Consider the following 18443-nt stretch of genomic DNA (forward strand, 5'->3'; position numbering starts at 1 on the left):
CCCTCCTGGAAATCCTTCTGCCGATGTCGAGATGCCCCCTACTCTGATCGTTTGTGCAATCGCACCACTGATCAGGATTTCTCTGCTAGAAACCCTCAGTAGCAACTCCCTCCTCTTGGCCTTGCCCTGTCAGGGACTGTTCTGATTACAGTACCTCACCAGCTCCACTCTGCAATTTTCCCACAGCTTCTAAAACCCCAGCAACCTGAAGGTGAGAGCTCCTAGGCTCTGCGCAACCCCGGCACCAACAACCCGGCCTCCTTCGCCAACTGCATCAGCCCTCCTAGCTTCTGTGTGGCTCTGTGTGAGTCTCCCTTTGCCTCCCTTAGCCTCTACGCTGCCTCTTGCTGGCTCGCCCTTGATGATGCTGGCACTACGTCACCTTTCCCTTGTTGCTGCTCTACTAGAAATAGCTTCTGTCACTTGGGACAACTGTTTTCTGCTGTTATTGCTCCGCTCGGTTGATGTCCTCAGTTCTCCTGTGATCTGCAACCATCCTCTGATACCAAGTTGAAGTTTCTAAGTCTACCAGTTAGAAACCCTCCATGCACTTTACCGATTTATTCCTACCTACTTGTTCTGTTACTTAACAAGTTATTTACAATTTAAATACTGAAAATAAACACTAGTGCATGCTCAACATATTACAGATCATCAACTGAAGGAAACAGAAACAAGCACACAAAATGACACCGTTATTTTTGGACCAATGTCCCCGGAAAAACCCAATGCGGGAAAACCGGTGCAGCTATCTGAGGACTTTCTTATTAAGCAATTTCAAAGTACAATCTGGGTGCCAAATTTGGCTTACCCAACAAAGAATGCCCTTGGCATTAGTACCTCTCAGTCTGAGACAGATGTCCTGGCTGACACCACGGATAAACCCTCTGGCAGCTCCTTAGCATCTACCTTTCTGAAATGTGTAAGCCTCTCTCTGCCCAGCGCTGGCCCTGTGTCACCCTGAATGGGCCTGCGTCAGCCTCAAGAGGCCCTGAGTTAGCCTTCTGGCCCTCTACGTCAGCTACGCTGGCCTCTCTGAAGCACTGTGCAGCTCTTGGCTGCCTCGGCGTGGCCCTGCGTGAGCCCTAGCTGCTACTGCGTCACTCTCTCTGGCTCCTGCGCTGATCTCCCAATCGCTGCCTCTTTGTCTCTCTGTACTCATTGCCCCTCAACTGCAACTCCGATCATTGATTTTATCTCTCTTAGCAAACCCCACTCTAGAGAATAGAATCACTGATCATCTGATGTGTTCTCCAAGTGACCCTCAAGCCTCCTCTTATACTTTTCTTGTTGACATATCAACGGCCGAGATTAAGTCCCTAATCAACGGCTAAGATTAGCGCTGGCTTGATCCATGTCTTTTGGACCATTCTAACACAACTTTATATTAATCCACATTAATATTTTAATTTCCCTAAGTTTAGACTTAGGGACTCCATTAAAAATATTAATTATTTTAATATCTCCTGAACTGTTTAGAATCTTCCCAAAACCTTTCTGGGTATTGGAAATCTCATGTGCCCTAACCTCTCCACCAAATTTCATGGCTAGAGCGCATCCGATGCTGCCCCAAATCAACAATAATTACATGAGTATAATGACAATTATGAAGACTGAAACTAGTTACATTTTCCAATGGCATAGTCTTAAAAAATCATGCTACAACAAATAACTAGTACTATATATCATCAAAATCATTGCCTATATTGGGATCCTCATCACCAACATCACCCTCTAAGCATTAAAATAATATAGAAAAAGCTGAACATGTCAAATCAAGATTTGGTTTGAGAGACGAGCGCATTTTTACTATGGTCATGATATAGGAGTTCAACAATAAATGCCGCCAACATCAAGGTACATAGAGGGCTTGATCCTCTTAATTAAATGCCAGTTCCATACTCTCATACATGACAAACTGCAATGGAAATATTGTATTTCCCCTAGTCTCGATATCCTGAAAATTGTTAAGTCTGTTAAGATTTTAAGTGGGATCTAAAATTCTACTTTCTCCATATGAAATCGAATGAGGTTGAAACCACTCTCGAACATCCTGAGTTATATCATGGTAATGTTAAAAATTTAGTAAGAATGAAAATGAAATATAAAGGAAAATGTCACTTTTACTTTAAGAATTTAACATTACAATTAATAGCATTATTAGGGCCGAGACAAATCCAATTCCCAACACTTGGAATCCCTTCTAACATTGCTTAACTGCCATTAGCTACACTTCAAAACCTTCGAGAGCTCCAAAATTATGACTGAATTGCATAAGAATGAGGCAATAAATCAATTTCAGGATGTTTTTTCACAGGACACGAGTCCAAATTTTAGGACACCAGTAGGGTTGATGTCCTATGAATAGGACACGGTCAAACTCATGTCGGGCACGTGTCAAGCTCAAATCGTGTCAGACACGCAAGATCAACACATGCGGGGGTGTCTGGTAACTTAGATCGAATGGTATCTAGATGTCATTATTGCATGCATTACTCATGAATAACATGTGAAGGAATATCGTAGTGGTGAACTTTGATTAGCTCTCCCATAAAACTCCTTAATACATTGCGTAGGTAATTGCTAGGGTTTTGGTTCTAGGGCATCAAGAAATCTTCCTCCTTACCAACTTTTTGGTCATCCAATCAAGTCATAGACTCCATTCTCCCAAGCAACAAGGCACTAGCCTCCTTGTTGGCAATCAAACTCATTTCTTATCCAAAAACTTTATCTCTCTTTCTCTAAACCTAATTCGACCCCTTTAAAGCCAAGCTCTTAAACTAAGGCTTAGTGCGAATTCCTAGGCAAGGTGACTTTTTGGTGTTGGAGAATCTAAATGCCAAGAGAATAGTGGTTTCCACAAAATCACTTCTTTTTGTAGGCATTCATTTCAATTTCATCCATAGATTTCTTTGCCCTAGTTGTTTTCCCTAGGGTAACCCCTAGTTTGTTGTTGCTTCAACTTAGGGGCTTATTTGAGGGTTTCATGTGCCTTTGTTTGTTGAAAACCCTTTCTCCTCACCTTGACTTTGGGCCATCCCAACTCTCAACCTATTAATCAAACCCTAGGTCTTGAGTGCCTAAATTTGGCCTCTCCAAGGAAAGTGAATTGTCGTAACTCTTTTGGAACCTTGTACTTAAGTTGAGCCTTCCCTTCGAAGCCTCCTACTCATCATATACCATATACTTAGAATACCTATTAGGTGACCTATTCACATACTGGGACTCCTCCCATCGGTGAAAATTCATAAAGAGCGGGGGTTTTGGCTGTGGTGACAGTGGACCATCACCCCATTGTTGTCTTTAGGTCTAGTATTAGCCTTGTCGGGTATCCCTCTCCAAGACCTGCTAGATTTTGCAGCAACAAGAGACATTCTCCAATGGGACAATCTACTAAGTGGATCCTTCCTTTGGAAGCGCACAACAAAAGCTATAAACCTAATTCAGAATTACACCTTTTGGGAAATTGGAGACAGGAAATCTGAGATATTTTGAAAGGACTCATTGGGGCAAGGACCCCACTTGATGGATTTTGAAGACCTGGAAAAAGAAAAAGTACTTGAAAGAGAAGGATGGCAATAATAAAGTGCTACTTTGAAGATCCCTCGGAAGGGAGAAGAATTTTGAGAAGTAAAGATGGAAAAACCCTTGTCGGGTATCCCTCTCCAAGACCTGCTAGATTTTGCAGCAACAAGAGACATTCTCCAATGGGGCAATCTACTAAGTGGATCCTTCCTTTGGAAGCGCACAACAAAAGCTATAAACCTAATTCAGAATTACACCTTTTGGGAAATTGGAGACAGGAAATCTGAGATATTTTGAAAGGACTCATTGGGGCAAGGACCCCACTTGATGGATTTTGAAAACCTGGAAAAAGAAAAAGTACTTGAAAGAGAAGGATGGCAATAATAAAGTGCTACTTTGAAGATCCCTCGGAAGGGAGAAGAATTTTGAGAAGTAAAGATGGAAAAACCCTTCCAGGTGGTCCAAGGACTTGGAAGAGCCAAAAAAGAAACCCTTTCATAGTCCATAAAGAAGCATGTCCCTTATAGACAAGGTTGGAAGATTTGGTTGGAGGGAAATAAAAGAATCTTGGTACGGAGAGCTCAATCAACACTCCAAAATCAATCAGAAATTAAATGAATGGAATGGAATTATATTAATGCCCACCAATGACCAGAATAATAAGACTGGAAAGTACAGCATACCAAAATAGCAATAAGGGGAGTGCAAAAAGCATCACCCAAGAGTACAATAGAAAAACCTAAAGTTAGAGGCACAAGAAACCCAACCAGGATGGACTTTCCTGATACAAGGATCCTTGCCAATTTTGGAAGCTGCAATAAGGAAAATCCATCCTACCCAGCTCAGTTGTTTGGCATGGTTTCAAGCAGTCTGTTATTTTTGTTCTCAAATGATGGCAACGATAGCTATGATAGTAGTAGCGAGATGAGTAGTTTTTACAAACTCTGAAGGTTTGTTTATTTTTCGAAGCTTTTATCCGTTACTATAGTAGGATCAGCAGAAGATTTTTGTGGCTCACACCTTAGACAAAAGGCAAGGTAGTTACAGTATTATAGTAATCTGGTATTCATCTGATACCAAAAGCTATTGGATAAAGACTGGTAGTAAAGAGAAACAGTAATATAATACCCTCATCTTTTATATGAAAACCATGTATTATGCTGTATTATAATGAGAAGACAAAAAACATTTATTTACTGGAAAAATATTATGACATATGATTACGGCATGTCAAACAGAAACAAATTTACATAGATTTTAAAACTCTCATCCCAACAATGATGTGCTATATATTTGTAACTAATAAGGTCATCCTTTTCCAGATTGAAAAGACCTGCCAAAACTACTCAAAAGTACTTTATTCATTCAGAGTTTTCCAAAACTTGACCATGCTCTATTTCATCTTCAAGGTAAACAGAATACATCAAACTATTCAGAAAAGTACTCTATATTAAAGAGATTAACCACCAACTTAAAATTCAAAAGGCGCAATCCTTCTTTGAAGTCTCCAAAAACTTATACCAATCCTTTCCCAATAGAAAGAGAATTTTTAAAGGCTGCATCAAAAAGGAGAGAAAGGACTACTTCAAGTATAAAGCAGAGTAGTCATTTACTGTGCCATGAGGTTCATTGAGACAGTTTAGTTACATAGTATGTATTTATTATCACTTGCAGCATGCCATCCTACAAAAGACCAAATGTAGCATCTGCACAGTTGCCACAAAGTACATGTAAAGAAGTTGACCCAAGTTGATACCGTTGAAGGAAAGAGGATGATAAAAGATCAATCAAGCAATTTACCCCCAGCCACAAGAGGACAACTGGTTCAGTAAAAGCAGGATAGTGTTATAAGCCCCAGCAGGGTTCAATCCCTTAAAAAAATGGCTGACATGCTCCCTGTAAGGAAGCCATTGATAAGCAGCGGACCCGTCAAGGCCATTCAGTCGGGCCAGGTGGTCACACACTAAAGGCAGTGTAAATGGTGTCCCACCTCTTAACAAGTGGTGGATACTCGACTAAGAGTCAAAGGAAGCTTCCTCAGATGCAGATTTGCACCCCATGTCTGCCTCTTAATTGGCAAATGTGTTTTAAGGCACTCAATCAAGCCAACAGTGTTGCGGTCCAACATTCAATGATGAGATTAGATGCATGTCAGTCCACCCACCATGTTCCAAACTCCCTTAAAGCATATGTGTAGTATTGCCCATTATGGGCCATTCACATGTGACAAAAAGCTACTATGTGTCTAACTTTTCATGGGCCAGTTTGCCCTGTGAAGGCAGGACCATAGGTAATTTACCTATGTAATGATGAACTATGCTTTCAAGGGAGAAAAAAGGTACCCAATCAAAGGTTTGAGCCCTTAGAGTTTAAAATGTGATTTAGACATGTGCAAAAACTATCAAGAATGAATCATGATTTAGCACAATGGACCCCACATCACGTGTTTTAATAGTCTAGTAGCCACAAGAAAACCTTTAAACAATTGGTAACTAGCTGACTGTTCAGAAATACAACAAGCAAGACAAGATATTGGTGGAAAAGGCTTTAAGCCATTCTCAACATATGTATTCATATCACGATATCAATTTATAATACATGTCATTAACCACCTCTAGAGCTAGATCTCACTGACAATTCATCAGTGGATAATAACAACACCTCATCAGCAGATAAGGATGACAACTCATAAGAATATGGTCTCAGACTTCGTGATTGTCTAGGGACTCCCAGTCTAACATTGACTTCCCTCAAGTGTCTAGGGACTCCCCAATCTAACATTGACTTCCCTCAAGCCAACCAATGTACGAGGTCTAACCTGTTCTGCCATTAGACAACACAAAACCATGATCCTCAGTGATTATTTTTCAAAAAGATAAATTTGGAGTCATGGCTACAATTTTTTTTCCTAGTCCGAGTATATTACGTCTAATAGTTAACCACGGCCCTTTTTCTAATCATCTAATGGTTAGAAACTAACAAGTCGCCAGCAAACGATCATACTACAAGGTCATGCCAGTACAGATGCCATGCATTCACACACACATGGTATGTCCCCCAGCAGAAGCAACATTTTTCATAGTTCAAAAACTCGGGTTTTGGACATGGATTTGCACACAGAATAGGCCACTAAACCATGCTCAGAGTAACAAACACAACCTCAGTCACGTGCACATACATTCCATACCCCAAAAGTTAAAACCACCAATGCACAATCCGGATATTTTTTAACTAGTAAAGCCGCAAGTACCTTAGGATCTTAGCTTATCACAGTTCTCAATTTACACAGTTACGCCAAGAAGAATACGTTAATTTAAGGTCTTAAGAAAAGATTTTTTTTTCAAATAATTTTGGTTCAACTGAGGTCTTTCTCGCAATAATTCAGATTTAACAAAAGGTTCCTTAATGAACTTGAACTCGAAGCCTTTTGCACATGGAAATGGATCCTTACCAAAAGATCAAATTGAACCGGGGTCTTTGGCAAGGCGTCCGTTGCTTCGTGCTTAACCAAGAGCTTCGCTGGACAATCCAACATAAACCGAGGGTTTTGTCTAGATAATTAAGTTTTACCAAGGATTTCTTGGATAATTATGCTACACCTCGGGTTTCGTCTGGGTACTTCAGATTTAATGTAGAGTTTTGAATTTTCCCTGGAAGATTAAGACATTGCCAAGGCTTCATCGAAAAATTCGAGCTTCGCATTGGCTTTCCCTGGCATTTTCGACTTTAAGAAAAAGGCATTCTATGGAATAATGAAGGCTTTATGAAAGGTTTGTTCAGATTATCAACGCTTCACCATGGATTTCTCCGAACGATTCAGCTTCCAATGAGCGCACGCTCTGTGTATAGGGTTTATACAGATATCCATGCTTAGCCGAGGAGGTTTTATCGAGATAATTAAAGTTTTATCAAGCGATTCTTCGGATAAATCGTGTTTAAAGAAGATTTTCTCTGCATAATCAGCTTTAAACAAGGGTTTTATTGAGAGATTTTTGCTAAATTAAACCCAGAATGGAAAAAAAAAACGGCAAATGAAAGAAATTAATTATCAGGGATATCAAAAGGGCACCTTAGCTAATTAATTTGGCCGAAGTTTACCACAATTGGTTGTTCATCCACTGTTTCTGAGACTGAAACCGAACACAAAAGCACCATGACGAGCCTGAACGGATGCCTATGAACGAAATTCGTATCAGGGAAGAAGGATTTGAATTTGTTGGACAGACTCGCAGGACACGCAACAAACTCTTTTCGTTCTGCCTGCTCATAAGGTTGATACCTGAAATGCGAGAGTAGGGCAAAATGACACGCGTAGCTGCCGTGATGGCAGCCACGTAGGATGAAATGTAATATTGCACACGTTTTTCCTGAGGCAACGAGGTCACTGACTGGTATACAGCGTATGTTTCAAGGAAAGGATGCTTGAATTGTGAGTAGTCTTTGATTCTAGAATTTGTCATAATCTGCTTCAAGAAAAGGATATTTGAATTTGTCAATGAGATTTTATAATTGAAATCATCAACGATGTTTCTTAAAATAATGTTTGAATCGGGAAAGTGTGAGTGTCATGGTGTGAAAAACAATATAAAGGATAAAGTAGTTAAAATATTTTATAAAAAATAATTATTACAAGTACATATATTATAAATTTTCAATTAAAAAAATAAAAGGTAGATAACTAATTTGAAATAGATTTTAATTTTTAAAACCTAATTACAATTGAGAATATATCGTTGACATTAAATTTTACACTATCATTTAATGATCTTTGCTTTTTTAGGTGTCATAATAGTAATTGAGATTTTATTCAAAATAATCTTTATCCTCTCATTTATTATAATAGTAATTAATTTGCATATTGTATTTAGTATTGTATTAATAATTAAATGGTAGTTTTATTTTTATTATTTATGTTTGCAGTGGATATTGAAATGGTTTTTTTGGCCAAAACTATATTAGTTTGGGTTTGGCTAAAAAAATATTGCAAAAAAATTATTGTATAACATTACACATTTAAATATATGATTTTTTAAAATAATTTTATTTATGTTCAATTTGATTGGCTGTCAAATTGAACATGTTATTATCCTTTGCCTCTATTAATGTGTCCATTGTTTCTATTAATTAAAGAGAAGTACATAGATTGCATCAAGGTGTATGGTGTAGAAAAGGCATTTATGATACAATTTGTTTTGGGAAGGTGATAAAATTATTGCTAATAAGTATAATCATTTTATATTCCTATTTATAAAATTAGTTAATGATTAATATAATCTAACAAAAATATATTATTTAAAATTACATATATAATTTAAAATGATTCTTTAAAATCACATATGTAAATTAAAAAGATTTATTAATAGTATGTGAAAGATATATTTTTATTTTTACATTATATTTTTAAGGGGTAGAGGTCACTTAGGTTTTTGTGCTAATTTAACCACATATTATGATAGATTTTACTCTATTAATGAATGAATGATATTCAAAATAATAAGATGTTTTTAATAGGAATAAATATAAAATTTCTCATATTCACAAACAAGAGTATAATAGAAATTTATGATGGACCTTTATACCTAGGTCTAAAAATAAGATTTTCATAAGACCATATCCACAAATTATAAAAAGCCAAATGTAAACTATTAATAATTATTTCTATGTTGCAATACAAATAATGTTAATTTACAAAATTTAAGAATGCATTTAATTACAATTTTAAATTAATCTAATTATAACATTTTAAATTTTTAAATTTTTGTATTTTTATTGTTTTCCACTTTAATTTAACTATATTTAAACTAAGTGGCAAGGACTAGCTACTATGTAGCCCTTGTTAATATTTATTATTAGAGTAAAGTATTAATCTTAATTAATCTTTCTCCTCTCATTTATCATAACAGCAATTATAATTTTATTAAAAAGAAAATGACATTTATTCTCTCATTTATCATAATAGTAATTATGATTTCATTAAAAAGAAAATGACCTTTATCCTCTCATTTGTCATAATAACAATTATTATTGCATTAAAAAAAAACAGATTAAACAAAGTCTTTCTGTAGAAATCATATGAGAGAATATTTTGGCCGACACATTTCGAACCAACAAGTGTTGTTCATCATCAAGACCAGATGAAGAGGCAGACCATGGCAAAGGCCTAAATAGAGAGCAATGTAGAGACATAATTTCAAATAACGGAATAAAGAGCAATGTAGAGACATAATTTCAAATAACGGCTGTATTTGAACAATAATGTTTAAATTATAATATTAATTTATTAATATATTAAAAACAAATATTATCAAGTAACGGCTATATTAAACGGCTAGTTTTTGAAAACAAAAATTTAAATAATGATATTATTTCATTAATTTATTAAAAATATTAATAGGTAACAGCTATATTAAACAGTTTCTGAAAAATAATATTTAAATTAATTTATTAAAACCAAATATTACTAGTTCTTAAAAAATAGTATTTAAATAATTATATTAGTTTATTAATTTATTAATTTATTAGAATATTAATATGTAACGGCTATATTAAACAGCTAGTTTTTTTAAAAACATTTAAATAATGATATTATTTCATTAATTTGTTAAAAATATTAATAGGTCACTGCTATATTAAACAGCTAGTTTTTGAAAAATAATATTTAAATTAATTTATTAAAACCAAATATTACTAGTTCTTGAAAATTAATATTTAAATAATGATATTAGTTTATTAATTTATTAAAATATTAATATGTAAAGGCTATATTAAACGGCTAGTTTTTGAAAAATAATATTTAAATTAATTTATTAAAACCAAATATTACTAGTTTTTGAAAAATAATATTTAAACTATTATATTAATTTATTAATTTATTAAAAACAAAGATTAATAAGTAACGACTATATTAGACAGCGAGTTTTTAAAATAAATAAATAATCAAAGTCAAACTTTAAAGGAGGGGAGTCAAAAATTATAAAAACGAGTGATGACCATAATCGAGACAAGATCATTTGATAAATAAAATAACTAATGGAAATAAAATAAAATAAATTAAAAATAAATAAAATAAAAAAAAAATATACACAAGTCAAAATAAATAAATAAATATATATATATAATATATATATATATATATATATATATATATATATATATATATATATCCAAAGAAAAAATAATCAATAAATAAAACGGGGTCAACAATAAAGTATGGGGCTGAGGCCCATTAAACGAAAAACAAAAATATTAAAAGGAGCTAAGAACGAATAGGATGATAAAATACGTAAAAAAAACACGAAGGATCAAGAAAATAAACTTTAATGAAGAATAAATCAACAACAAATACTATAAAAAGGATGTCAATACCTACATTTAAAAAAAAAAAAAAAAAAAAAAAAACCTAGGAGGACAAGACATGGACTCAACTTCTACTAATATTCCAACCATCATCTCTATTCAAATTATTGGGTTTTTTTCAATTTCTAGGGCCTCCCTCAATTTACGGTGATGGAAATGACTAACCTTAGCAACGACTTGGGCCTCCTCATTGTAGATGTGATGCTTAGATTTATTTGCATGCTCTGCCAAAGCAGAGGAGCGGATCCTCCCATGCTTGATGTCAACAGCATGGTCACGAATCCTTTGATTAATCGAGCGACCAGTCTCACCAATGTAGCGAGTCCCACAAGAGCATGGGATAACGTAAACACCCTTCATATTCTTGGGGTCCATTGGGTCTTTTACAGATCTAAGGGAGCTCTGGATGGTATTTAAAGGTCGAAAGGTTGAAGCCACCTTATGCTTCCTTAGGATCCTTGCAATCTTGTCAGTGGTCTCTTGGATAAAAGGAAGATGAACACCAGAAAATTGATCCTTGGTATCTTTCTTAGCACTAGGACCTTTTTCAGCTCTGAGGAAATCCTTAGTACATTGGTGTCTACTATACCCATTATTAAAGAAAACACTTAGGAGATGTGCTTTCTCTTCCTTGAGATGGTTCTCATCAGAAACTCTTAGAGCTCTAGTCGTTAAAGTGTTGAGAACACCAAGCTTTTGAGCTAGGAAATGATGAGAATTAGCATGAAGATATTGTTCCGTATGAGTTTTCTTACGATATACCTAATGAGAGAAAGAGACATTATCATTCCTTGAGAGGAGGACGTCAAGGAAGGGAAGACTACCATTACATTCAAATTCCATGGTGAACTTTATAGAACTAGATTGATTGTTAAGATGGAGGAAAAACAGTTCCAACTTTTCTTTACCATGGGACCAGATGACACAAGTGTCATCCACAAACCTCTTCCACAACTTAGACAGAAGATGAGAAGAGGCTAAGGCCTTTGATTCAAAATCCTCCATGAATAGATTAGCTACCACAGGGGAGTGGGGGAACCCATGGCAACACTGCAAGTTTTCTCATAGAATTCCCCATCGAATGAAAAGAAAGTAGAAGTAAGACAAATACCAACTAAATAAGCTGTATCAGGATCTGTGATGCGCTTGATGACTTCGATGGCCTCGTTGATAGGGATATTAGTGTAGAGAGAGACCACATCGAAGCTCACAAGCTTGTCATCCGGATCAAGCTTGAAACTCTTTAACTCATTAACAAATGATGCGAGTCCTTGATGAAGGATTTTGTATGGCCAACAAGGGGCTTAAGCTTCTGGGCTAAATATTTAGAAAGAAGATAAGTTGGCTCTCCTATCATGTCGATAATGGGTCTCAGAGGAGCCCCTTCCTTATGAATCTTTGGCAGGCCATAGATTCTAGGGGTAAGAGGGCAACTTTCAATAAGCTTATGACTTAACGAGTTGACCGAGCTACTAGCCTTTATAGGAAGAGCCACACTTTGGAAATATTCTTCAGAGGATCCTTGTTGAGTTTCCTATAGCTCCCGCTATTATGGAGGTGGTCCAATATCTCTCAACGGTAATCATGTTTATCAAGAATAACCACAGCACCACCTTTGTCGGCTTTGAGGACAACATTGTTTAACTATTTGAGAGCATCAAACTCAGGTTTGCTGATGTTATTCTTGGGGGGGTTTGCCTTTCTAAGGACATCCACATAGTCTTGACGAATGATTTTAATTTTTAAAATCTAATTACAATTGATAATATTTCGTTAACATTAAATTTTAAACTATCATTTAATGATCTTTGTTTTTTTATTTGTCATAATAGTAATTAAGATTTTATTGAAAATAATCTTTTTCCTCTCATTTATTATAATAGCAATTAATTTGTATATTGTATTTATTATTGTATTAATAACTAAAATGTGGTTCTATTTTTTATTATTCATGTTTGTAGTGGATATTGCAATGGGTTTTTGGCCAAAATCATATTAGTTTGGGTTTGACCAAAAAAAAATTGCAAAACATTCTTTAGTATAACATTACACATTGAAATATATGATTTTTTAAAATAATTTAATATTTATTGTTCAATTTGATTGGCTATCAAATTGAACATGTTATTACCCTTTACCTCTATTAATTAACGAGAAGTACATAGATCACATCAAGGTGTAGGGTGTAGAAAGGGCATTTATGATACAATTTGTTTTGGGAAGGTGATAAAATTATTACTAATAAGTATAATCATTTTATATTCCTATTTATAAAAATAGTTAATGATTAATATAATATAATAAAAAATCTATTATTTAAAATTACATATATAATTTAAAATGATTCTTTAAAATCACATATGTAAATTAAACAGATTTATTAATGGTATGTGAGAGATATATTTTTATTTTTACATTATATTTTTAAGGAGTAGAGGTCACTTAGGTTTTTGTGCTAACTTAACCACATATTATGATAGATTTTACACTATTAATGAATGAATGATATTCAAAATAATAAGATGTTTGTAATAGGAATAAATATAAAATTTCTCATTTTCACAAACCAAAGTATAATAGAAATTTATGATAGGACTTTTATACCGAGATCTAATAATAAGATTTTCAGAAGACCATATTCACAAACTATAAAAAGCCAAATGTAAACTATTAATAATTATTTCTATGTTGCAATACAAATAATGTTAATTTATAAAATTTAACAATGCATTTAATTACAATTTAAAATTAATCTAATTATAACATTTTAAATTTTTAAATTTTTGTATTTTTATTGTTTTCCACTTTAATTTAGCTATATTTAAACTAAGTGACAAGGACTAGCTACTATGTAGCCCTTGTTAATATTTATTATACGAGTAAATTTCTAATCTTAATTAATCTTTCTCCTATCATTTATCATAATAGCAATTATAGTTTTATTAAAAAGAAAATGGCATTTATTCTCTCATTTATCATAATAGTAATTATGATTTCATTAAAAAGAAAATGACCTTTATCCTCTCATTTGTCATAATAACAATTATTATTACATTAAAAAGAAAACAGATCTTAGTTCTAGTCATTCTTACTCAACCCAATACAAAGGAGGTATCTTACATTAATGCTTTTACACACCACTCTTCATCATCATTTCGAATTATGCAAAGTTGAGATGAAAAACTTTAAATCTTTCTTGATCTCCTAATAAGTTCAAAGATTATTAATTGCTTAACAAATTGTTTGCATAACAAAACATATCAAAATAACATACCTAAACCTTTTCGAGAGCACTTTTGCAAGGATTATCATTGCATTGTTTTTATTTGCTTCTCATTCCCTCAAATCCTTTGGCTTTCATCCTCTTGTAAATGAAGGGGAGGGAACATGTTTTCCTTAAAGGAGTCTTGCATAAGATGGGGGCCTGTCACTTCCCCTTTACCATTTGTGTATTTTTGTAAGGAAGCCTCTTTATCAACCTCTCCATCACTAATTAATCCTCATTCCTCCTCCTTTGATCAAATATTTTTCATTACATCCACTGGGATTTTTGTCTGGGTAACATCAAATCACTCCTGGTCTTCCTTCTTATTATTTGGGTTTAAAATCTCAAAGCAATTCATTTTTAAAGTATGGAGTTTTATTTGAACTTTATTGGGATGTGGATTGTCCTCTCTTTTGTTAATTCACTATTTAAGGCCACAATCATGGCATTTATTGAATTTAAATTAGAGACATTTATAATCAAGCTCTTAGATATGGCACTAGAGATGTAGATTCAATGTCATAACTTCAATTAAGCCTTCCTCTAAGTCCATGATCTGTTGGATCAAAAATATGCTGAAAAATTAAGTTGTCGTAATGGCTTGAAAATGGAACGACTGGATAGATCTCATCATTCTAAATTTGGCGCAACTCATTTCGCGAAAAATGGACGTCGTATGCTCCTAGAAACGAGTTTTGATCGATTTTGGAAATAGGTAAAAAATTGGTTTTGGGCAGTGCAGGGTTGCCCAGTCAGCAGTCCGTACAGCTGATTGGGCCTGCTGACTTGGCAGGATGATTGGGCTCGAGGTCCAATCTTAGTGCAACAAATGGAAATTTTCTATTGGTGTTGACTAGGTCGAATTTTATTGGAGGATGGTTGTGGTTGATGTGGACCAACCACACGCTACCACGTGGCCCAACTAGAGGCTGCCATGTGGCACCTCGGTGGGCACAAAAATTTGGTTAAGGCTCAAATCAAGCCTCCAATGGATCGAACCTCGAACCTAAGACCTCACATGCAATAACCACAACCTCCACCATTGAACCATAAGTGATACTTGTTAAACAATGGGCGCAAAACATTATTTATGTTTTAGTTGGCGCCAATTTTGGGGTTGGGACCATGGTTAACCTCGGTCTGCAGACTAGGGTTATGGACTAACCATGACCTCGGTTTATGTTATATGTTAAACCATAAATTGATCGCCCATGTGGCAGGCCCTAACCACATACAAAGCCCGCCACATGTGACCAGTTCGCCTGACCGTTAGACATAACCATGCCCCGAAACCGCTAAGCCATAACTGCGCCACATGTGACCAGTTTTGACAGTTAAGGAAGATTGCCAGTGGAGGGGGCTAGCCCCAGGTCCTATGGTGACCCCATATGACCATGTGCACGTGCAGCACAGGGCCAACCAATAACAACCCCCAATTTTGGCACTCAACGTGGTCATTTGCAGCCATGTGATCAAAATTTCCAGGACTGGGGCTTAAAGGTGCCCTTATCTGTCCTATAATTTCACCCACCGAGTAGGAATCGTGTCAAGTTTAACGAGCAGTTTCCATGTTTGCGACACTCGAGCCAAGTTTTTGTCGAATTGCAGGATGGTTAGCTGCAAAATTTGGGAAAAGGACGAAAGAGGCATAACTTTCTGAGTTTTTGGTCTTTTTGGGAGAAGAAAGAGGCTAGACAAGGGTTTTTGATAGCTTTGAAGCCATTGGAGCTATTATTTAAGCTATTTGAGAAATGTAATTGATGTAATCATTATTTTTATGAGCATAATGATATAGGCCCAATCATTGGAAGCTGGACCAGGAGACGTAGCCTAGGAGGGGTGAACTCCTTCATCACTTATTGTTTTGTGTTTACTGTTATGGTGGTATTGACTGTAATATTCTGCAAATTCTAAAGTTTAAATTCATGTTTTATGTGTTTATGAATTTAACATAAGAGCCTTAAAAACTCAAATTTAATCACTTGCAATTTTATATAAACCTCAAGCAGTTTCATAAACAGATCAAGTTTTGTATCAGAGCATAGGTTCTTTGTTGTTGTGAGGATTTAATTGTTTGCAGGTGTTTCTGATGCTTATAAGTTTGAAGCTCAAGAGATGAGAAGGAAAGCTTATGGGTGTAGGTTCTCAAGTTGGGACAAGGATAAGGAGAGCACATTTGACACAATCTCCACCACAAATTTCACCTCAAGTTGTAACCGAAGCTTTAGTAAGCATGTCAAATGAAGGAGACCTGATAACATGCCAAATGATGAGAAGGCTTTTAGAAATTTTTTGACATGACTGATATGGTGAAAGTTCTCTGTGAAGAGAGAAACACAAGATTGCAGGGAGAGAGCTCTAAGCCTTCAAAAGGAGAGGGTTCTTTAGAAGGAAAAGGAGGAGATGAGGACAAGCCTCAAAAATGGAATGGAGACAAACCACCATCATCTTCACCTCGATCCTCACCTTCATCTTCATCCTCTTCCACAACAGCCCTTTCACAAACACCTCCACATACTCCAACGGGACATAGTAAAACTCCCTTGTTGAAACTTGATATTAAATTCGAATGGCCTATGTATAATGGTGAGGTTAATGATGAAGGACTAGATAATTGGGTTTGTCAACTTGAAGTATATTGCAAGATACAAAACATCAAGGATGATGAAACAAAGATTCAATTGTCTTCATTAAGGTTGGAGAGTGCAGCACTGATTTAGTGGGAAGCCAAAACACAAGAGGATATGAAAAAGCACAGTAAGGTCTCAACCTCTTATATTGATTTTATTGATGCATTAAGAAGACATTTTTATCCATTAGCTTATATGTAGAAGGTTATTAGGGATTGGTAGAATTTTAGCCAATTAAAAGGACAAAGTGTTCAAAACTATACTAAAGAGTTTAGGAGAAGAGCACTACTATTGGGTGTAGATTTGTCATCTCAAGAAAATTTGTTAAAATACATTAGAGGTTTGCATAGTTATCTAAGACACATTATTCTCAAGGTCAATCCCACAAATTTAGATGAGGTTTGTCTTGAAACCAAAAATCTAGAAGCAAGAGGGAAAAATATTTCAGATGAGAAAAGTGAGAGTTCCCTTGAAATTGGAGAAAAGGGAAAGGGTAATTTTAAGGGAAAAGGGAAGAAGAATGCTTCTATTAAAATGGAAAAAGAAAAACTCACATGAAAACATTGTTTTAAAAATGGCCATGATGAAGATCATTGTTGGAAACTTCATCCAGAGATGAGACCCAACAAACTTAAAAACAAAGAGAAGGAGAAAACAATTGCAATTATAGAACATGACTTAGGTTCTGATTCAGGAGATGAAACCAAGATTATAGTGATGGGTTTGAAAGGTAAGAACATAGCAAGCACTAGTTCTTCAAGTTGTTCCAATGATACTCAAGATGATGAAACAAGAATTGAACTTTTCCACATTATAGTTGTTTCAAAGCATACCAAAATTGATAAACTATTTGATAGTGGTTCTCAAGCAAATTTGATTTCTAAAGACTAAGTCAAAAAGTTAAATCTAGAAACAATTCCACATTCAAGACCTTATCCTTTAGGCTGGATATGTAAGAATGCAAATTTGCAGGTGACAAGGAAGTGCATCCTTAGATTTGCAATTACTGCAAACTTTCTTGACGAAGTTGAACTTGATGTAGTTCCGCTTGAGATTTTTGGTATTGTTTTGGGAAGCCCATATCTTTATGATAGGAGGGAAATTTTTCATCACCATGAGAATAAGTATCACTTATTCAAGAATGGAATTGAGTACATAGTTAGAGTGCATCGTAAGAACATGTGATTGTCTCTTATGCATGTTGGACAAATGAAGAGAATTGTGAATGCAAGTCAAAATTTTGCTTTGTTAATGTTCAAGCATCAAGATGTTGTGAATGAGGCCTTTCAAGGAAATGCATCAAATGAAAAATCTAATTTCATTAAGGTTGCTAATGGTTGTGATAAGTTTTTTTAGGGTTTTAACATGTTGCCTCCTAAAAGAGGTAAACAAGATGAGGAAAAATTGCATTAGCATATATCATTGTTGAACAGTGATGGGAACAAGATGTCGGTTCTAAAGAGTGCAAAGGTCAAAGAGAAAGTGTCAAAGCAATTTGAAAAATAAGGCATAGGTTCCACAAGTTCTTCTTGGGGGTTTCAAAATGGTGCATGGCAATGGCGAAAACACTTGGTCTAGAGTCGAGCCAAGTACAAGGCAAGACAACTTCAACATCTTCATGTCGACAATGTTCGAGGTTAGAAGAATTTCAAGTTGTTTATGTTTCC

The 18443-nt window shown here is 35.1% G+C and overlaps 1 pseudogene across 1 annotated transcript in view; it reads right to left on the reverse strand.

Moving 5' to 3' along the window:
* The window catches only part of LOC149248268 (uncharacterized), a 234804-nt pseudogene extending 226838 nt beyond the window's left edge, over positions 1 to 7966 (reverse strand). The window contains exon 1 of the transcript XR_016266661.1: positions 7624 to 7966. The product of XR_016266661.1 is annotated as an uncharacterized LOC149248268 (transcript). The remainder of the gene's footprint in view (positions 1 to 7623) is intronic.
* Positions 7967 to 18443: the final 10477 nt, after the last annotated feature.

The sequence above is a fragment of the Pinus tabuliformis genome, chromosome 7 (assembly GCF_031772625.1).
Source record: "Pinus tabuliformis cultivar Carrire ecotype Pingquan chromosome 7, CPIR1, whole genome shotgun sequence".
Taxonomy (NCBI): Eukaryota; Viridiplantae; Streptophyta; class Pinopsida; order Pinales; family Pinaceae; genus Pinus; species Pinus tabuliformis.